We start from the raw sequence: 22,624 nt of genomic DNA, 5'->3' as shown, positions 1-22,624 counted from the left end.
ATACTCTGTTGGGCCAATATTTGAGTCAAGTCAATGCCCAGTACAGATGGGAAAGGATGGAGTTTAGATAGACATACACAATTGGAGTTTTAGTACTGTCACCTCCATAATTCAGGTTGGGATTGTTTTTACATTGATTTATGTTATTTAACCCTAAAATGCAGATAACTCCATGGCAAATGGCCTGGAGTCAAGGTAAGATGGAAGACAAAAGCACTGGGAGAAAGAAGAGGGTTCTGGAGTCCTGACTGTAACTGTGATTCATTCTGGCTGTCAGCTGTACCTTGTTAAAGAAATAACTTTATTCCCCCTCTTTCAAAAAAGCATTGCAGAAAGACAGCTCAAGAGAATGGATTAATGGTTGCACCCTTGTGTTCTGTAATATTAAATGCAGGGAATGCTTTTTTCATCATTGAAGCTATATATGTCATTAAAATTTCTAAATAGATTTATATAAAAGCTTCACCAGGATTTATAAGGCCAAGTTTTGAAAAAATGATGGTCAATAGGATCATAAAAGATGATAGTTCTCCCAAAATTAAAAAGTTGGCATCACAATAAATAAGGAAGTACATTATAAACTAGTAAAAATTTCTCATGCACCAATGCTCCCAACATCTTTACTACCTTTTTAGAGGACAGAAAAGCAAGGACTTCCATTATATTTGATTAAAACAACTTGAAAGTTTAACTCCATTCAGCAAGCTTCTGCAGCCTCTGAAGACTTATGTCCTTTTCTAAAAAATGAGATTTTGTATAAATATTAAAAGACTGATATAACAAAGATGTTATATAATCTAATAGACTTACAATAAACAGGGATGGCCTGGTTTAAATAGCTAAACACTTAGTGATATTTCTTAGTGAAATACCATATTCTAAATGTTTTCCAGTTGTTTTATTTTTTTTCATATTTATTAAAAGTTTTTCCATGAGATGGACCTTTTCTCCTTGCCTATGGGCAAAAAAAAGTATCATCTTCCACACAAGCTATTAATAAGCAGTTCTATTGAAACAAATTAATCTAAATTAAAATCTTTTAAAGAACAGAACTCAACTAATTTTATAGACATTAATTAGATACATATCAAATGAAATTGGATGTTATCTAAGGAAAAGTGAACAACAAAAGTTGCTTTAACAAGTTAATCTGAGGGAAATCAGGTCTAATAACTTTGGGTTTCAGGACAGACACAATGTGTATTTCGTATAAAAAGTAGGAATAGTCTAACCTATGCTCTAAATTACATCCATCCAACATATTGATTTTAAATTGAGAAGCCAGAAAACAGAATTTAGCACTTTATAATGCAAAAAAGAAGTCAGTACATACAACTCTTCTAGGTATATCCTTGCCTATCTAAGTACATCTGGATGCAGCTAAATTTTCACCAATTAATACTTTGAACTCCTTGCCATCATCCATCCTTCTCATCTCTATTTCTTTGTTACTTTCTATATAATGAGGCATGCTGGAACTGAAAATAAAAGTACAAAAATTGTTTTAATTTGAAAATATAATTGTGAGACAGTATTGAAATTTTTGAGGGAAGCCAGGAGTGATCTACCCAAGAGAACATAAAAAGTGCAATGGGGAAAAATAAAACCATTCATTGTCCTTTGCAGATTTTCTGGGTTCTTTTTTCATTAAGGCAGAAAAAAAACACATGCAGCTTATTTAACATTTTTTATTTTAATAATTTATTACATACCAGAGGAAAAAAACCTGTGCAGATGAATTTGACACAGTACAAGGGTGTTAAGGATAAGGATGTCAGTTATTCCTGGATGTTTTCCTACTTCATAATCTTCAGATGCACTTAAGAGAGAGAAAAGTACACTTTGAGAAGAAAAGGGGCACATTGGAATATTTTCTTTTTTACCAAAAGTCAAACCTCACCTTGACCTCAAACTTTTCCTGGTGCCTTTGTGAGTGATACCTTGTTCAAGCCCATTCCTGTCTCTCCAAATAGAGATTTCCATCCTCCTTTGCCAGGTCTGACCATGGAGACCCTGAATGCACTGCTCTGCTCTCCAGACATGGGAGGAAATGGGAGCCTGTGTTCCAGAGCACGTATATTTTGCTTTTGTGAATTTAAAAACAAACCTGCATCTCTTTCTTAGTCCAGTCAGAGCTAATTGTACTGGGTCTTTATGATGTCCACAGTGGGATTGATATTTATTCTTGAGAACTGTCAATGTTTGAATACAAAATGAATGAGAGGCTCCAAGTAAGAAATACAATTTCATAAGAAGAAAGGTAAAAAGGTAAAATAAAATAGAATAAATGCAATAACACAAAAGACCACTGACAGAGTCAGAATACAACCTGAGCAGAGTGGTGAAAGCAATCCAGATGAGGTAGTCTTCCTGAAGCAGTGATCCTGTAGAAAGGTCTGGTAGCTCTGGTCCTCTGGGAATCCAGTGGGTAAGGGCTGCTTGTACTGTCCCAAATCCCAGATTATATCCAGGTGAGAATGCTTGGCTCCTCCCACTGGGCGGAGCATCTCACAATGGGATAATGAGTTGTGAAGTGGGTCCTTGATGGCCCATTAAACAGAGATAACTCCTGGAGGGAGTTACCTGTGAGTCATGGGCAAGGCATTGATGGGCCATTAACAGAAGAGCCCAAAGGCAGGGGGCCTGGGAAAACACTGCCCCACGTGGTTTAACAGTTCATGAAGATGGTGATAGAATAAATACTTTGTGTACATCCTACACTGCAACTCAGGACAAGAACTTACAGGTGCACGTGTCAGAGAAGCAGGGTTGAAAAACTTTGTTAAGATTCTTCTTTAGTCCTTCAAATATGTTTCTTCCCTCTCATTATGGGCTGAGTTAAACCATGCTTTGGAGCAAGGTGCAGAGATGTCAAAGCTGCTGAAGATCTGAGCATTCAGCCAGTACACGGCATTTCAATCTGCAGAGCTGCTCAAGTTTCTGCACACCCACAGGACAGCCTGCCCTGATTATCTCAGTGACAAAGAGCAGGATGCTCAGATTTGATACCCCAGTCCCTGCAGGATACAGCAGCCAGGTGAAATCAGGTCTGGTAAACCCCTGGTTGTGCTCACTGGTGCTGCAGGATCCTGGTAGAGATGGGCTTTAATGGGGCCACAGGCTTTGAGACACAGGCTAATGCTCTTTTCCAGCCAAGACATGACATGGCTGCTGTTAAAAGATAGTGTCTAGAATGTGGAAGGGAGAGTAAAGGACAAAATAATGGGTTTTATGTCAGTTCCTCAGCTTAGAACTCTCAGAAAAATAGATGCCCCCAACTGGAAGAAAAACAACATGAAACTTCCTGGTGTTTCACATCCTATTTCTTCAGTGAATGCACCTTGCAAATATAGAAACACAGAAGCATAGAAACATAGAATATCCTGAGTTGGAAGGGCTCCACTAGGATAATCAAAGTGCAACTCCTGTCCCTTCACAGGACAGCCCCAAGAATCCCCACATGTCCCTGACAGTGCCATCCAGACATTCCTTGAACCCTGGCAGGCTTGGTACTCCTGCTTTAAGAGGTAATCTCAAACATGGGAGTGGAAAGTGTGATCTTGGAGGAAAGAAAGGGGTGAAGGGAGTGTGTGAATGTGTAATTAGGAAGTCACTCTGGGATTTCATGAGTTTTCAAGTTCAAGAGTTTACCAGGCACTAAGTATTGGCATGGGCACAAGCAATTAGTAGCAGTGTTAGAAAATCACTGATTAGATGTGCAGAATGCTCAGCTCTGAGGGAGTCTGAAAACAGAAAAAGGCCATGAGGAGGGAAAAGCACTGACTCAAATAAGAGCAGTTTTGCAGAAGGGGCAGGAAACAGCACAGATGCTCCTTTGCCTCCTTCCACAGCTAACATTGCTGTGATTGGAGCAGACTTCCAGATGGAAAAGTTTTCAGGGAAAGATCTCCTGTGAAAGCAAGCAAATAAGTGCTTTCAGCACAAAAAGAAGAGCCCAGCAACAACTAACCCAGCTTGTCACTTCCTTTATTACAGCTTGGATACAAGTCCATCCCCTTGTGGGACTGAGGCTAGTGCACTGACAAAAATACACTGTTTTCTTGCCAAATGGACACATTTGGAGAATCTGTTATTTCATCATGATGAGACATTTAATTTGCCTTGCCATCTAATAGATAAAATGAGAAAAAAAAGGGGACTCTAAAGCACAACACTGATGTTCCAGGCTTCCGAGCTCCTCTCCCTCAGATAACACATCTCCTGCATTAACGAGATGGAGGCACTCATGTGTGGTGCAATAAAGACAAAACCAAGTATTCTTTCACAATATTCTATAAAATCCTCCAGGAGAATCTGTGGCTGCAGCTTTTATGCCCTGATTCAGAATTATATCTGAGGAAGATATAAAAAAGCAGAATTCAATATGGGCAGACTCATTTTGAAGGCTGAAGAAGTTTCTAAGCATTCTAACACTTCCAGGGAATAATTAAGCAGAGGGCAACATAATTAAACAGACGGTGCAAAGACTAAGGCCTAATAAAGTCTTTAAGGGTTTTCTTTAAAGGTTATTTTTTTTCTTTCACTGGACTTGATGGAATGCAGATTTGACTTTAACTGCATGTGCTATATTTGTCCACAGCTTTACCAATAAGATTGTTCATTATATTTTTCATCCCAGCATGAAGCTTTTGTTGCTAGTTAGATGAAAACATGTAATTAATCAGAAGCTCTGCAATAGCACGGATACTCTGTATTAAAAACATGAATCAGGCCACACGGGCTTCTTGCTTTTCTTTATGAAACCTTGTTGCATCTTTTCTTCCTCATTATCTCTCAGAAATGAAAACAAGGAGCCAAAATTCCCAGTCCAGAGTGTCTCCCATGTGGGACTCCGGCAGATTCTACCCTTGATGTGCTGTGCAAACAAAGCTTTTGCAGTGAAGGTGTCACTGCCCTCGTGCTTGGTTCAGAGTGTCCAACCTGTGAGTCTCCCAGATGCTTCTCAGCTTTCATTTTAATAACTCCTTGGTGCAGGTGTTCCTTGTATTTCTTTCTGTTCCTCTTAATGATTTTTCTTTCCCTCTGGAAAGAAGATGGTTAACAGAAAATTACTACAGGTAAGACACTTAAGTCTGGAGTTCTACAAGGCAGGTGTGGAAATCGGAGTAAGTCAACACTTAGGTCTTTTCTTATCATTAAATGGAAGGAAAAGTAATTTTAAAAAACTTAATCTGACTTGTTTTGCTTCAGAATGGGAAGGATAATGCTCTAAAAATGTCTCAATACAGAGGCAGCCAGGGTGACAGCACTTGTCATAAATGTGGGTGTCTACATCTGGTGAGATGAAACATACAAAATTCCCAGAAAACATTTCCAGACTATGTTCACTTCTTCTCCAGTTTCTACAGGATGAAAAAATGTGCACTTGTGCCACAGAAATGCAGCTAGAATTCTGCAGAGTCAAAAATTGAAGTTTTTACCATCCTTTTTCCACCTGTAAACCTACTAAAAAGCTCCATGTGGCATCCTGCAGAAGAACTGTACCTCAAAAACCAAACACGCAATTAATCAAATACCAAGATAAATCATCATTGAGAGGAAGGAAACAATGAGGTGATTTAGACAAGGAAACAGATACTTGTTCTCCGTGGATGTTTGATGAGCCAGTGTAAGTCAATGAGGCAGAGATGGAGGAGGTTGTTCCAAAAGACTGGAGCCTCAGAGGAGAAATTCCTGACATGAAAAGCTGTGGATGCGTGTTGAGGTACTCAGAGAAACTGAGTGAGAGAAGTGGAGGAGAGGAGCAGAGAAGGTCTTTAAAGGGCCATGATCACAGGCACTGGGAAGACATGCAAAAAACTTCAGTGCCAACCTGAAAAATAAAGGAATTATTTGTTGAGGTGCAGCTACTCCTGTAAAAAGCTACAGGATTTTTTAGTATTATTATTTTTGCAGTTATTTTGCCTCCAGTCAGCTTGTAGTGCTCACAGTCTGGTTCTCTTTCCATTAATATTCTTCCAGTAAAACATGCACTGATGTTCACTTAAGCACCTATCAATTGGACATATCACAGCAGCACCCCTATTTCTTTTAACAATGATATTAAACTGTTTATGGAAGCTGCTGACCTTGGCTGGTCGCTAATGGGACATTGGTTCATTACCCAATGTATTTTTATCTCTGCTAAATCATCAATTAGAAGGCCTCAGATGGGAGTGCTTCAAGCTCTTTATAGGATTCCATTTAACAGGTGAGACAACACTAAAATATGTGAATAAAAGTTTCAATGTTTCCAAAGATGCAAAGAGAAAAGAATATTAGAGAAAAGGTCTGTTTTCTCATTTCATTGGTACAAACAATGAGGTTTGCAAATAATTTTTTCTCGTAGAGACACATCTACTGAAGAAAATGTGCAGCTGAGGTGGAAATAAACCTTTACAAAACCAGTTACAACTTAGAAAAAAATGTATTTGTACCACAAGCAATTAATTCTGCTGAGATTTATTTAAATTGCAAATGCAGGAAGGAAATAATTTCACTTCTGCCCTATTCATCAGAAACTCCACCCTATCCCAAATCTATCAGCATTAGATCCAATCACAAAATATGCAAAACAATGTCATCAGAGCAAACTTTAATTAGGAGATCATACCCAGAGGGCTTGGCATTTTTTTCTAATTGAGAGTTTTTGTCCCTTTCAAATTAACATTTCAAAAGGTGTCAGATGGAGTAAAGGCTTGGTCCTTTCCAACAATTTTAAAGTCCTTTAAATTTGGGATATTACAGAAGGAAGAGACATGACACCTTTGTGAAATTATAGAATTATGAACTTTCAGGCTGCTTGTTGAACACAGGTAGATTTCTGTTGTATGAGAGGTCTATCCATGAGGAAGGAAGGAAGGAAGGAAGGAAGGAAGGAAGGAAGGAAGGAAGGAAGGAAGGAAGGAAGGAAGGAAGGAAGGAAGGAAGGAAGGAAGGAAGGAAGGAAGGAAGGAAGGAAGGAAGGAAGGAAGGAAGGGCAAATCATATCACTAAAGTTAAAAAAGAATACCTATGAAGTCTAGAAATTTTTTTACCAACTGGTGCTTCATTTGTTCAGGTTACCATGCCAGAAGTCTGAAGTCCCCAGCACAGGTAGGGCAAGGCTCAGGTGCTGCCCAGAAAATATTGGCAGCACATTCTTCCATGCTCAAAAGCATTTTGACAAGGCAAACTTATTTAGTTACAATCAGCATTTGGATAGAGATTGAAGACAGCAGCTGCTAAGTGGTCTTCTCCTTTATTTCCCTTGATGGAAAGAGTCAAAAGATCAGAAGTTCTAGATGAGAAAAGCATCATGTGAGATATTATGAGCTGCAGGATGTAACTGCCATATGTCCTGCTAGGTGATCACACATTCAGTACCCAAGAGTGGCAGAAATAGCATCCCCCACCCAATCCAGCTCCCACGCTTTCCTTTTCCCATGAACCAGGAGGGAGGGATGCTTCCCAAAGTTTAAGTGACCAAAGATGCTGAAAGCAGATGGTCTTTTTATTTTCATCCTGTCCCTGCTTACTGCAGGGCAGCAAACCTCCTGCAACTGCCAGAAACATCTCTTGGAACCATCAGAGGACAGAAGGGCAGGAGGGATAAATAGGGAAGGGCCATGGAGAAAAGTGGCTCAGGGAAGTGAAGGGCAGCCAGGTCCATGTCTGGGGAATTCAAAGAGAGAAGAATTGATGAATTTAACCTTGGAAAGGAATGCTACATCACGATTTGTGGTCTGTCACTGAAGGAAAAGTGTTTTTGGTTTTGTTTTTTTTCTTTTTACTGTAATTGCTAGAGAAAAAAAATAGAGATCTAAAGAGCAGCTTATCACTGGCAAAAACCAAGACCGCTGAGGAAGAAACAGTATCATGATCTAGTTCACTCTAAAAGACAAGAATCACATTTATTATTTGAAATAATACAAGGGGTTTTTGGTTTTTGTGGCTTCTCTGTTTGTTTGTTTGTTTTAACTTGATTGATGCTCTGCGAAACTCAATTTTTAAATATTTCCCCATGTCTGAAGACTGCATTTTATCTCAAAATGAAAGTTCTGTTATTTATGTAGCAGGACTTCAGGAAAACAAAAGGAAAACAGTAAATATCAGGAAGTTTGTCATAAAATCACCAGAGCTGATAGCAATGGCAAAATAGGAGAGTGTTTCCTTGCAGTGACAGTGTTCGAAGTACTGGTATACTGTGTCTGAATAGACACCAGGCAACCTGCAGCAGAGTGAAGAGCTGTTCAAAGTTGTCTCTGAACCATTAAGTTTGCAGATGATGCAGCACAGTGTGGCCTGGCCAGAGCAGATCTGTGTCTGCCTGGGCTGTACCTCTGCTCTCTGTGCAGAATTACCCTGCTGACAGCATGAGCTGGCTCTGCCAGCCTGTGAGAATTCTGCTGCCCACCCTTCTGGTCCTGCACAGTGCCAAAATTCCCCTGGCTCAGGGCAGATTTCCCTTTGTCTGAGGCAGCCACCACAGCCCCTCTTTGCAAGCAGAGATCTCTGCAATGTTCTTGGCCATGCAGCTCCTTCTAAGGCAGGTCAGACAGACAGCATTCCAGAAGGACACACTGCTTAGTGCCTGGAAAGAGGGTTCCAGGAGAGTTCATAGAATTATGTAATCACAGAATGGTTTGGGTTCAGAAGGGATCTTAAAGACCACCTTATTCCAAACCTCTGCTATGGGCAGGGACACTTCCACTACCCCAGGTTGCTTCAAGCCCCATCTAATCTGGCCTTGGACACTTCCAGGGATGGAGCAGCCACAGCTTCTCTGGGCAGCCTGTGCCAGGGCCCCACTACTCCCACAGTAAAGAATTTCCTCCTAATATCCAATCTAGATCTTAAGTAAAGGCAGCTCTGTGGTAGTGATCCAACACCAAATGAGAGAAATCCACCTTTTGGGGAAGAATGAATCCATGGGGAGCAGTGGACACTATCTAAAGGATTGTGAACACAATCTTAGATGTCTTTTACAGCATTAAGGATTCTGTGTGTGTATAATCCCAGCATCCACAACAGCGAGAGGCTCCAGTGAGGAGACTTCAGGCCAGGTGTGATCTCCTCACAGTCTCAGTCACACACAAGTTTAGCAGAGAGCTCCAGCAACCTCTGTAACCTTCAAGGTTGATCAGCACAGCATTTACTCAACTTGCACCGGACCTAGGAAAAGGAATAATTAATGTTTTCAGGAAAATTAATCTTGCTGGGAGCACTCAAGCACTAGCATTAATCTTTCTAACTATTATTGTTGCACTATTGTTTGCTTCCTTTTTTTTATTGGCTTCAGTTATCCCTGACCTTGTTGACTATAAAAGAATCAGGCAAGAATTTTATGTAGGTCGACAAGGAGGTCAAATTAGAAAATACAAGAGAAAATAATTAATTTCCTTAGCTCACAGGAATTAGTGATCTGATCTACTTAGCTATTCTTCAAGGTTCTTATGCATTAAAATAGTGAATAAGAATGTGTTATAAATAAAAAGACAACTAGTGGAATTTTAACATTTTTCCAAGGCAGCTGGAATGCCCTCTAAAGTCAGTGCAGCAAAATGGAAAGTTGAGTTGGTTTTGATACCAGGAGGGATAAGCACAGGTAATGTAATGTCAAGTTCCTTGGTAAAATATGGGATGTGAATTTGCTACTCAGGTTGCAGTCTGTACTTAGTACAGACTTAGTAAGAGAATAAGCTTTCATGTAAACTTGAAATGCTTGCAGGACTTCAGTTTTGCTACAGAAATGAAGCAAAAAGAAAAGTGGGGACAAAACTGCTAAAGGGCAAACAATTATTGATCTACATAAGGGAACATTACAGCAGAACAAAGTGAGCTTCATGACTATAGAATAGTTAAGATACTTGGAGATTTGATTGTACACAAATCCTCAGCCCCTCCCTTTGATATTCTCATTCAGACACAATACTGACATCTTCCTCAAACTGAAGGTTCTGGAAAATAGGAGATACTGAACCACTACATTTTCATCTGCTTTTTTTTCTGGGTTTTGTTCAAAATATGTGATTTTCTGAAATTCAGATATTTCTCTTGGACTTATTGAACTAAGTTCAAGCACTGCTCCATTGATGTAGCAATCCCATCAGCAATTACAAGGGTTTTTGGAGCAATAGTCAGGTGTCATCAGCTTTCTCCTTCTGGTGATGCTTCTGCCTTGGATTGTGTCTCTCAGAAACACAATTTTATGATAACCAGTTAAAAGACCTTTGGGTGAGACTGAAAAAACTAGTTTTACTGTAGGTCTTCAATCTAACAGAAACGTCAACATGGAAAAGGAGAACAAGTGTACCAAGAATTAAAGTACAGCTCCAGAGGGAATTATGTTACATTATGGGGATGAAAGTTACTTTTGAAATAGATAAAAGATAAAATGCATTGGGGATTTTTGTAGTTTGTTTTGTTTCTTGGGGTTTTTTAAAAGCATCATTCCAGTAATTATTTATTAGTGGTAATAAAAGAGATGAAAATGGTAGAGGAGGACTGTGTTTCCTATTCAATATCAGAAGTAAAATTGAGAAACTTTCAAATATTTAAACCATTCTTCAGGTCTGAAAAAAGGCAAGAAATTTCCAAGCTGCCTTGAGAAAAAACACACACACACAATCTCTGTACCTTTTGTAAGTACCCACATAACTTGAGGCAAGAAGAGAAAATTTGTCTTGGCTTTTACAAATGATATGCCCTTACAAATGTCCCAATCACCTCCAGGGTTGCTGCTTATATAAGGGATCTGTCCTCCTCAGGACAAAACAAGATAAAGTTCAATCAGCTGAGAGGCTGCAAATCCCTTATCTGACCCAGCTGGGCTCATTGCAGGAGGAAAGTGTCCAACTATTTTCCTGATGTGGTTTTTAAGCCCACACACTCCCTGCACTCTTCCCGCGGTGATGCACTTACCCTGGCCCTGAGCTTTGCAATCACATCCTCCTGTGTTCATGTCATACCTGGCCAGGGCTGCCTTTATCTGCAATTGCTGCCACTGACCATAACTGATAGAGGAACACAAATCACTCTTGTTTAATAAATAAAACCCTTGACATATTTTGGATTTGGTTTTAATTGATGAATTATAGGATGAGTTGTAGAAGACATCCTTGTGTCCTTGTTTCTAATTCTAATAATATCAAAAAGTGACCCAGCAGAGGACTATTCTTTATCTGGAACTATACAGATGGATTCTGTATGCTGAAAATTCATATAGACTTGAGCTTAAAGGAATTGAAATTTCACTATGGGCTCTTCCTAGACAGCCAAAGAATTCAGGTGACAGTAGATGTGAGGATACACAAAGGGGTTAAAAAAAAAATCCAGAAAGTTATCAGAGAAAAAGGAATTTAAGAAGCCAGGGAGAAGTAAAACAAAGTGGTGGGAAGGCAACACTTTTCTTTTTCTGTCCAGAAAATGGATGGAATGAAATGAGTGACCTGAGAAGGATGTGAGTGGATTTACTAATCAGAAGAAGTGTTCAGAAATACTCAGATATTCTGACTTCATTTGTCATTTGATCACAATCAAACCATTTGTACGGATTGTTTAGCTCAGATTAATGTTGGTCCAGGAATCTGAGAACATTTTGATGAAAGCTAGCTTGGATTCTTGCCTAGACATTTCTCCAAGACTGTCACAGACCAACCATTTCAGGTAAACTTACTGATAGATTGACTTGAATCTTGGACACCAGACTCTCCTAAAAGTCACAGACCTTTTTGGGTCCAAATATCTGAGATCATTTTACCTAATCAGGTTTTGTTTTGTTGTGAATCAAAAAAAGAATGCATTCGATAATATTAAAACACTCTTTGAAATAAAACTTCTCCACTAAATGCTGCAAAGATCAATTTTATGGAAAATTATGAAGCAGAGCCTGGGATAGGTAACTTTTTGGCTTCTCTGTATGAAATCCTGACATCCCAAGGTGCAGATTGGCACTCTCTCTTTGAAGGTTACAAGAAGGTCCTAATGGTGCTTGTTGTTCCCATTTTCAGATGCTGCAGTTCTGGCTTCCACTGTGTTCAGGGCTCTTCTGGGTCTGCAAACACCTGAAACCTGTCCAGTGCTTCAGGCTGGAATTCAGCATGAGTGGGTAGGAAGGGTATACATGATGTGAGGATTGTTCTGCAGCCTTCAGGGCAATCAGCACAGAGCAGCTCCTGTTTCTGTAGCCGGACTTGCCTGGCACACAGAACCGGGCTACATCCAAAGTGACCATTGGGAAAAACAGTTGGAAATGGATAATACAAACATCATTTACTAAATCAAGTATGCTACAGCAGAGATCTGAAGCTTGGCACAAGGCTGTCACTGAAACAATCCCTCTTGCTGCTGTCACCCATCAGTTAGCATTGTTCCAGTGCTGCCTGGACACAGGAACCAGCCCTGGCCAGAGATGTTCCCCATAGGAATCCTGAATGTATTTTTTTCTTGTTTAGAGTCAGAGAGTGCTTATCAACAAGGTTGTGTCCAAAATGTGCCAGCTGGCTTTGGGGCCAGAGAACAGGCCTTGGTGCTGCTCAGCATTAGAAGGGCTGCCAGTACAGACTCCTCTCCTCCAGCCTCTATCCCCACCATCTCCTGAATGGATTTTCCTCAGAGCTCTCACATACCATCAGTCCTGCTGTGATCAACACGTTCCCCAGAGCCTCTGGGCTCAGAGAGAACCTTTCCAACCCTGTCCCTGTCCTCTGCCATCCAGAGTTCACTCTGATGAGATTACTTACCATTCCCAGATGTGCCAGAGGCAATACCCACAAATCCTCATGCCCTATTCATTTTGCCCCCATTCCTTCACAGCCTTTTCTCTCTCTCTCTCTCTCTCTCCCTCTCTTTGGGATCCACCCTTTAGGGTGTCAACACTTCAAACTGTTGGGAAACAGTAACGCTGAGACAATTTTCACACTGGAAAGTGTCAATATGTTCTGTCAACTGTTTATATGATACAGAGGCAGTGCCAAGAGCTGGCTACTGACAAGATTTCAGCACGTCTGTCTAACACCAACGTCGTCCTCCTCACTTCCTTCATCTCACTAAAATCTGCTTATATTAGATTGCCTTGGATATTCCACCTGGTTTCCATCTGCCAGATCAGAAGGATATGGGTATATGTACCTTCCCACCCCATGTAAACAGCCCAGGCATCTCCTGGGCATCCCAAATATCCTGGGCAATAGAAACGATCCCTAGAGTTCTCTCCACTACAGCAAGGATTAAGACTGGTTTTGGCCCCAGAATGGAGACTCAAATTATATATTTGAGGTGAAGGTCAAATTTTTAAGAAAGATTTTACAAGTGATACTTTGACTGGGAAAGGTCAGCTGACAGGCATCTTACTATTAATGATAATTTCTAATAGAAGAGATCCTTTTCTCTGAACTGGAAACAACATTACCTTGGAACCTGTGGTTAACAATATCATACATCTTAATCGGGCTGCAGACCTTCCTATGGGAAATGCTATCAAATCTTTAAAGCCAATTTATTGAAGGAAATTGCAGACAGCTTGAAAACATCCACGATCCTTTATCCTGACATTGGCTTGTTAACACTGTACCATGACTTTGTGTCACTGTTCTTTCTTATTTTGGTCTTTCACTTTATCTGACTTTGGCTTTCATGTCATGTCTTATATATCACTTTGCCTCTTCCATCCCACCATCACCTCCTCCCTTTTCCTATTTCAGATATGACAGGATCTATTTATTTTCTCCTGGGAGTGCTCTGCTCATGCAATTAATGAACAACAGTTGTGGGCATTTTTTTAATTCAAAAATTTATTTTCCCTGCAAATGACACCTCCCATTTCAGAGATTGGTCTCTAGGTAGGATCTTTGAGACAGGTATTGAGACTATTGTGGTTTTTGGGCCCATGGCACACTGTAGAGTCCCTGTCTTCTTTTCTTCTTAGTCTCAGCAGTCCAAATTTCATGTCCCAGTGCTTTCATTATTTTTTTTAGTAAAGGAGGCAAGTAAGTCAAAATCTTTCCATTCTCTTTACAAAATTTTGTCTATTTTCACTGTCTGTTTGAATACAAATTTGCCACATCATAGTTCCGTTCAACTGATAGTGAGGACACCACAACTTTATAGTCAGGCTATTTCAGCTGTTTAATTGCAAGACCAGGGACCAAGATGAATTTTCAAACTTTATTTTCTCCCACATGCAGAAATAAATATCTTAGAATGATGGAAAAAACATGTTCCTCCAAATTTTCAGGATGGAGAAAATAAAAGACTCTACAAACAAACAAAGAGACAGAGCTGTCTAAGCAATACCCTTTATTATTATTTATGGCAAATGAATACTAGTTTTATTGCCAATTTCATTTGAAAATATTCAAAAGAAGTAAGAAGTTAGAGGTGGAGTCTGAGGAGGAGGTATAGTGCTTTTCCCCTTGAACCATTCTTGTGAGGAAAAAAGTCACCCAAAGTAGCTGAAAAGCAGATTTTCATTTCTGTCAGCCCTTCCTAAACCTCATCCCAGAGAAACTTAGGAAACTCCCTTCCAAGGCAGGAGCATCAGTCTGTTCCAGTGAGAGAAGGAGCTCCCCTTCTGGTTTTGGACTTCTCACTTTCAGAAGGAGAACTCCAGTTATTACATGGAAAAGAAATTGCTTTGTCAGCCTGTAAATGGTACACACATTTATATTTTGACTGTTCCCACTTTGCTTGAGCTAAAATGCTCCATCAAGAATAAAAAATCTTGCTTTGATTGATATGTATTTTACCACAAATCATAAAATAAAAATGAGAACTATGAGCCACCATAACATTTCTACTCACCTGAAGGCAAATTTCTTCCTCTGGTAGACCAAGGTTTGAATTCCAGAAATATGCCTTATTTTCCTCAGAATAAGAACAAATGAGAGTTAATGCACACCTAGAGTTTAAAATGAAAGGAAAATTATTTAGGATTTGTAGGTACTTAATGAGACAGTACTTAATAAGACAACATAGAATTTCCTTCTTATGCAACTAGTTTGCATTACGTAAAAAAAAAAGAGTCAGAAAAAATGTCTGTGATCATGTTTAAATAGCAAAGATTCAGGAAAAACAAATATGGAAAATGGAAAATAATTTTAAGAAATTTCGAAACCTAAGACATTTTCAAAACTCAGGTTTGTTACTTGTGCTTTGTCTCCTCTCTTTGACTTGCATATAGAAAAAAATAATGGCCCCTAGGTTTGATGGAAAAAAGAAGGTTTTGAGATGATGTTACATTTCTTTTCAATGCCATTTTTCAAAAAGACAACATTTTTACAGAACAAAAATTAAAATATAAAGTTAAGAAATATTTTAAAAGCCTCTCAAGCTCTTCTGCTCCTCAGTGGTTGATTTAAAAAAACTCAGAGTTGGGAGATTTTAAAAAGTGCTATATATGACTGCTTACACAGCATTCCTACTTAACAGTAATTGCATTACCCAACATGCATCAAACAAAGTGTGAGCAATTAAACCCCTTTTCCAAACTATACCTCAAGCCTTTAAGAGAGCTAAAGAGTGATTACAAACAAGTGAACAAAGGACAGTCACAATATTTATGGTCTGTTTTGGTTGATCCATCTCAAAGCATAAAAGAGGCGTAAAGAGTCTATCCATTAAGAACAAAGCTTCCATGATCTCATTATTTGGCAAGGAAAGAACTTGAAGCTAAAATACACTATTTATTAGGGAACATTTACGTTGTTCAAGAACTCTGGGTGGTGAAAAACCTTTGAGGAGTAGTTTAGGTGACCCTCAAGTCTTACAACAGTCACAGTGAGTCCATGGGTATCCCTGACATCCAAAGCATTGGCAGACAATTACCCTGGCTTGCAGAATTTCAGCAAATGCTGGTTTATTTGTCTTCTTCCAACCATTGTTTTTCACTATTATGCAGGAAATAGCTTGAAAGTGTTAAAAAACATTTTGAAAATTATTTTAGCTGCATACTAGAGCGGCAGCTTCTATACCAGAGTCCTGCTGCCGCCATGGAAACTACACTCAGTCAAACTGGGATCTACATCCAGGAGGGGCCAAATACCACACCAGACTGAACTTGGCTGGCTCTGGGTCATGCTGGAGCACCTTAGGGCATCAGAAAACTTTCAAAGGAAGAAGGGAGAAGCTGTTGGAAAACTGCATTTCAAACAGGGAATCATAGAAGTGAACCTGTAATCACCAACTCCCTGACAAAAATAGAAACCAACTTTATATCATATTGTTGCCATATCATGGCAGTGGAGAACATGTACATCTTTAGATATTTTGAGAATATTTTGCCACAAGAGTTTTATTTGTCTCAAAAATCCTCACAAGAGACAACATGTTCTTGTAAAATCAGTAGGAGCATGCAAGTAACTAAAAAGAGAAACATAGGAAAACCTTGCAATTCTGAATTGTGATAACATATTTGTTGCACTGCATCCTATTGCTTTTATTGGCTGAAGATGGATACTGAATGCTGAAAACAGAAGGTGTCTGAGTCACAGGAAGGATAAAAACAGATAGGCATAGTCTTTTGTAGAAGGCTGATGACAAAGACTCCTCTTAATCAGAAGAAAGTTTTGTTGTAATATTTCAGCCTACAGCCTAGTTTCAGTGTTGCTTTGTCTTAATAGCCCAAAAGTTGTAAGGGTGATAAACAAAATCGCTCCTCCTGACTATACTACAGGACTCAATCCTGTTTCTGTGCTCAGAGAACTGTGGGTGGGGAATCCTCCTGGCTCCCAGGAGTGCATCCACCTGTCCAGACCTTGTGGCATCAGCAGTTTCCCATGACTCCCCATAGAGTAATTAGTTTCTTTAACTGAGCTTGGGTGTTTTATTAATTCCTAAAACTGTGTATGTTCCATCTCATTTAAAAGCCGATGAGGAGAGTGGAAAGTGTCTCGGTCAGTGCTCCTTGGTAGGTAAGGCTGAATGTCCATGGCAGCTCCCTGTGCCCTTCTGACCCCTGTATCTGCAAAATCAACCCAGCTGGCTCAGATTCAGACCTGTGAGGTACATCCTGAATGGTTCAGCAGCTCCCATCCTGCTGAGAGGGGAGAGCAGGCTCAGCCTGCTTTGCTCCTCTCACAGCTGAGGAGAAAAAGGCAGGAGAAGGACTCAGCTCCTGTGTCCTGCCAAAGCAATTATCCAGCTGCCATATCTGGAGGACTTCAGCAGCAGAGGCGTCCACTCGGTAGGTGCCTGGAGCATCCATCAGCCCTCAGATCCTTTGGCATGGAAGAGACTTTGAGACTCCTGCACTGGAGTTCAGGGAGCAGGAGAGGCTGGCAGGGTGCACCTTTGGGGATCAGCCTCTTCTCCCAGGCAACTGGTGATGGGACAAGGGAAAATGGCCTCAAGTTGCACAAGGGGAGGTTCAGGTTGGGTATTAGGAATAATTTCTTCACTGAAAGAGTGGTTAAGCATCAAAACAGAGTCCCCAGGGAAGCAGTGGAGTCACCATCCCTGGAAGTGTTAAATGAAATGAGTAGGTATTGAAACAAAGATAAAACCATTTCCCAGTGTTGTTTAGTGAGCATGGTGATACTAGATTGAAGGCTGGACGTGGTGATCTTGAAGGTCCTTTCCAGCCTTAATGATTCTATGGTTCTGTGACTCTCTTGCTACCCTTGGAGGCCTGCAGCAGCCCAGTCACTCCCTCACCAGGCTGAAGCACATTCCTCTGTGCCTCAGGTTCTCTGACAAAATTTAGACAGAACTGGTGTATTTGCTGTGCTTGGCCCTAGTGGAAAAGAAGCTGTCCTGGTTTGAATAGACAGGTATTTGCCAAGGAAGATTGGAGCTTCTCTTGGAATGCAAGCTCCTTTCTCTCCTTTTTCAAATTATTATAAATTTGCAATTAAAAGGCTGTCAGGCAAAGATTTTGGGAATAGGTATAGCAGTTCTTTATTAAGGATATTAAAAATACAAATGTTGCAGTACAAAAGAATAAGCAAGCAAACAAACAAGGAATTCTAGAAAAAAAACCAAACCTTGGACAGAGTCAGAAAATACAACCTGACACCCTGTTGGTCAGGGCATTGGAAACAGTCCAAAGTCAGCCCTCCTGGGGTGGCAGATGTGGTCCTGTTGGAAGCAGAGATGATGGTCTTGTGGAGCCAGGGGTCCCAAAGTGGGTCCGGTCTTCTTTTGGGAGTCTTGTGGGAAACACCGGAGTTCCTGGTGATACTTGCAGCTTCTTTTTATCTCAGTGGAAATGGTCGCCCTTGTGCTCTTGAGTGAAGCATTTCACAATAGGGTGATGAAATGTGTCATGCCATTGGTGAGCTTTGATGGTGCGTTGACAAAAGATATTCCCATGGGGGCAGTGAAAGACTGAGCAGAGATAAGAGAAAATACCCCACCCGGTTTTCAACAGCTGGCTTGTTATCAGGGAGGCAGATACCCCCTCCCTTCTGGAGTTACAACAGATAAGAAAAACAAAACTTTGGCCATCTCTTTGTTTTGGTCAAGTACCCTTAAGTATCCAACACTTAGTCTCTTTGGTAACTTATGGGGAAAAATTGTTTAAAGTAAAAAAAGGAGCAAACCTCCCCTCAGCAAGGACAGGATGGCTGCTGACGTGGCTGCTGTTCCTCACAAAATGTCCACCATGGTGGCCAGTCCTCACTGCAAAATCACTGCCAGGACAGACACTACAAAAGTTCAGCTGGCTTCTTATTACTTTGCCCTTCCCCATGCCAAGAGTTTATTTTCTTTTCTGTTGCAAACGTGGCCTCTGCCTGCTGAAGGGGAGGCACTTCCCTTTGGGGTGCCATTAGTAATCCTCCCACAAGGATGATGTGAAGAGGAAAGATCACAGGCTCCCAGCCTCACTGGTACCTTTCCTCACTGCAAAAGTTATCTAGTGAGCTATGGGAGAATAAAAGATTACAATTCTTAATGTTATTGATATGGAGCAAAGGAGATGAGGGAATGTAAACAGCCAGGGAAAAGGCATGGGGGAGAAAACAGAGACGGGAAATAGAGCAAAAAGGAAAATAGGCCAAGAATAAATTTGCATCCTAAATTCTGCTGAACTTAGTCTATTAATAAGTAGACAAATCTGTCAAATCTGCTCATCTGAATGGAAAGTTTTATATGAGGCTGCACATCCCTAGCAGAAGTTAACACAGGCTGTGCAAGGAGAGAGGCAGTGAAAGCCCTACACAGCAGCTGTTGATTACCTGTTCTGAGGGGAATGGGGCTGACAGCAGGACAGGCTGTCCTGGTTTGACACTGGAAAATACAGAGTTCTTTAGCAAAATCAGGTGTGTGTGAACTAGGAGGTGACACCTTGGAAAGACTCCTGCCTGTGTTTGACTTGACCAAATGGGAACAGCCATTGGTGTAATTGCAATGGAAATTAAACTTCTGAAGCACAAGTTAATCTTGATGTTTTGATTTTTTTAGGAAACTCCAGGGTGCATTTTTCCCAAAGTGCCATTTTCTGGAGACATGCCATGAGATGTTGTTTTATTCAAGATACACACTCCTAATCTTACAGGTGAGAAATAAAGGCTGAACAAGCTGGGTCCAGCAAAGAGAATAAAAACAAGCAGTACCCAAACATGACCAACTGTATTATAATATTGCTTCTTGAATGTTATGGTCACTGGGACCTGAACCATGACTTGCAAATTGTCAAGGCTGTCATAACTGTGCAGTTTTTTGTTCAGTCCTTTACCATCAAAGTTTTCTTTCCTGAACTACTGTACTTGAACATTGAGCCATCCTTCCACAGAAACTTCTCCCAAATCTCCCCTCCTGAGTGAATAACTTGAGGTGACTCCACAACAGACTAGCAGTTCTGCTGTATTCCAGAATTTGGTCTTTCACTCTTTTTTTCCCAGTATTAGAAACTTTCTGTCTTTTTATATAAAGAAAGCCCGTGCAGTGACTCACCAGCCACAGGTAGCTTCGATTCTGACATCCAGAGTGTGTCTCAAGCTGGAACATCTACTATCACTTGAAATGTTGTGGTCTCTGGTGTCAGGTCCCACAGCCTGATGGCACAGAGGACATGGGTCCATCTCTAAGCCTCCTATCTCTCCTGCTAGCCCCATGCAGATTCAGAAACATGGTGTGATTTTTTGGGGCTGTATTTCACACAGCCAGGGGTTGGGATCGATGATCTTTGTGGGTCCCTTCCAACACAGGATATTCTATGATTCTATGATTTTTGGGATATTCCAGGATGTCTCAAATGGTAAGTACCTATTTTATGAGCAACTGTGTCAAGTCCCTTCAACTCAGCTGAGTTCAAGATTTCGATACCTAAATTTAAGTGATTAAACTAGTTTGGTTTATGGACACTAAGAGCATAAACATCTATCAAAATAAAAGGTCTTGTCCACCTTGTGGAGCCTAAAGAACAACTTAGCTGTATAGTTAGGAGATGTTCAGTTTGAACATTTGAGGCAAAAAATACTGGGCATCATAAAATACTCCTCAGAGGGATGTTCTCCTTCCTCCCTTTATAGTCAATGAAGAAAAAAATGGCAACTCTAGAATTCTAAATCTAACCTATTTCAGATTACTATTTTTGGATAGATTGTTTGCAACCTAGAAATATCTTTTGTTACCCCTGTCCATGTCAAGAGTCTATAAGAATACTTCAAAGGCAGAGAATTACAGAAGGGGTGACTGGGGTCAGGTGAAATGGATTCCACAGTTTGAGTCACCTTAATCTGTATCTCATTTTCAAGCCATACTATGGATCAAGGTTACATTGTAAAGACACAAAGCCAAAAGTTTTCCAGGCAGTTAGAAACTCACTTTTTTGCTTCAGGGTAGGCTGGTCTAAACCACCTTCAAATAAGAAACTGAGCAAACTTCTTTTTCTGCAGAATTAATTTAAAACTAATAATCTCTACTGATTGGCAAGGAGGAAGGATGTATCACTGTGCTAAAAGACTCCTCAGGACTTGCTTTTGGAGGTGGTTTGCATCCAAGTCCTTTGTTAGTTTGCTTCAGATTAAAACAGATTCTCTAGATTTACCAAAAAAAAGCAAAAGAATATGTTCAAACTCCAACCTTAGGTTTGTTCTAAAAATACTGGACAAATTTCTTCTCAAGTCTTAGTCTTAGAACCTAAGGTTCTCTCTTGATCCTTCTTGCTTTTAATTTTTTAGAGGTACTATCAACACAAATAAGGATGTTACAAATGTACAGTGGGGGTTTTGTTGTTGTTGTTTTTGATTTTTTCCTTGAAAATACAAATTAAAATGTTAATGAGGTATTTTAAAGCCTTTGAAGATTTGGACCTCAGCCTTTTTAGATATAATCTACTTTTTATTCAGGCAGTAGTTTGTATTTATTCCACTGATATCTATAAGTCAAGGTCAAATATTTGCAGTTTCATTCTGTGGTGGATGATAAGCAAATACTACCATGAGAGCACAGTTTTGTATCACAACAGAAATACTGAAAGAGATTCATTATTCTGATAACTAATGAAATATTTTGTAAATATAAAGAAAATTACAAATAATACAGTTTTATATTTGTAAATATAAAGAAAATTACAAATAATACAGTTTTATATTTGCAGAACAAATAGCAATGGATAAAAAAATCCCAATATTACTAGCTGGTGTTATATCCATGAAATGCAACAGTAATATATATTTGAAGTGTTGCAAAATGCTTAATTCCTTTCTAGGAAGGAGTCTTGTGTGGCAATACTTTAAAACAGAAAAGCATTTTGGCATCAATAAAAAGATCTAACTATGACATACGTCAGAAGAAATATATGTGCTTCAACGAGCTGCTAATGCAAGTTCCAATCACCAAAGTCTCAGCAGAAACAATCTCATTTAAAAGTTGGCAGTCAATTTCAAACTGTAACTGTACTTTTCCTTTCTAGTCTTCCCTAATTTAATATATAGCAATAAAAACATTTGGAAATAATTCGATGCCAAATAGCATTAATAATTTACCTTGTGACAAAGATCCAGTCTCTGAAATAAAATATCTTAGTGCATCTATTGAAACCATTAATGTGTCTTCATATTTAAATTCTATAATCGCCAAAGAATTTGAGAAATGCACTTATCTATATGCTCTGGGATGGAATGTAGGTAGAATTTGCCTTCAGATGGACATTATAAAGGCATTCTTTTTGTGATAAGTGGGGATTATATAATCTTTGCTTTTTAGTGAGTATTTGTGTACTTTATATTAACTGCCCAGGATGGGTGAACTCACAGTATTTATATCCAGCAAAGACAGAACTGCATTGTAATTTATATGCACTGTCCCGTGTCAACAATATTTACTCAACATTTTAATAATTATCCAAATAAGTTATAAGATTAAACATAAAATAAACATATATTACCAGATTTTAAAGAGGAAATTTAACCTGAAAATAACCCCCCAAGCAGACATGCAATCAGCATGATGAGGTACCCCCCACAGGTGGGGCTGGAAGGTAATCTGCAAATCCCTGTGCATGTTTAGGAGTAAATTACATCCTTTTGCAGACATGCCAATTTGAGGAGATTACTATTTCTTGGCAGGTTTGTTTTTTTCTTGTTTAGGTGGAGCACCAGCCACCTGTCCCAGAGGATGTGCTGACACCTGGCCAACCTCTGTGTGCCCAGAAAAACTCCTGTGTGCTCCTCATGGGAATGGGCCACATTCACTGTCCCTA

The 22,624-nt window shown here is 39.8% G+C and overlaps 1 long non-coding RNA gene across 2 annotated transcripts in view; it reads right to left on the bottom strand.

Moving 5' to 3' along the window:
* The window catches only part of LOC310906687, a 34,704-nt gene that overhangs the window by 2,561 nt on the left and 9,519 nt on the right, over positions 1-22,624 (bottom strand). Inside the window, exons 2-3 of one of the 2 annotated variants that reach the window (XR_014589469.1) lie at positions 14,782-14,878; positions 8,792-9,153 (exon numbers count right to left, since the gene is read on the bottom strand). This is a non-coding gene — a long non-coding RNA (uncharacterized lncRNA). Of the gene's footprint in view, positions 1-8,791; positions 9,154-14,781; positions 14,879-22,624 lie in introns of those variants that run through there. The other variant, XR_014589468.1, reaches the window with a different exon arrangement.

The sequence above is a fragment of the Zosterops lateralis genome (genome assembly GCF_965231275.1).
Source record: "Zosterops lateralis genome assembly, chromosome: 3".
NCBI classification, from domain to species: domain Eukaryota; kingdom Metazoa; phylum Chordata; class Aves; order Passeriformes; family Zosteropidae; genus Zosterops; species Zosterops lateralis.
Note: the sequence above shows the minus strand (reverse complement) of the source record. Positions and strands in the feature narration are given on the sequence as shown.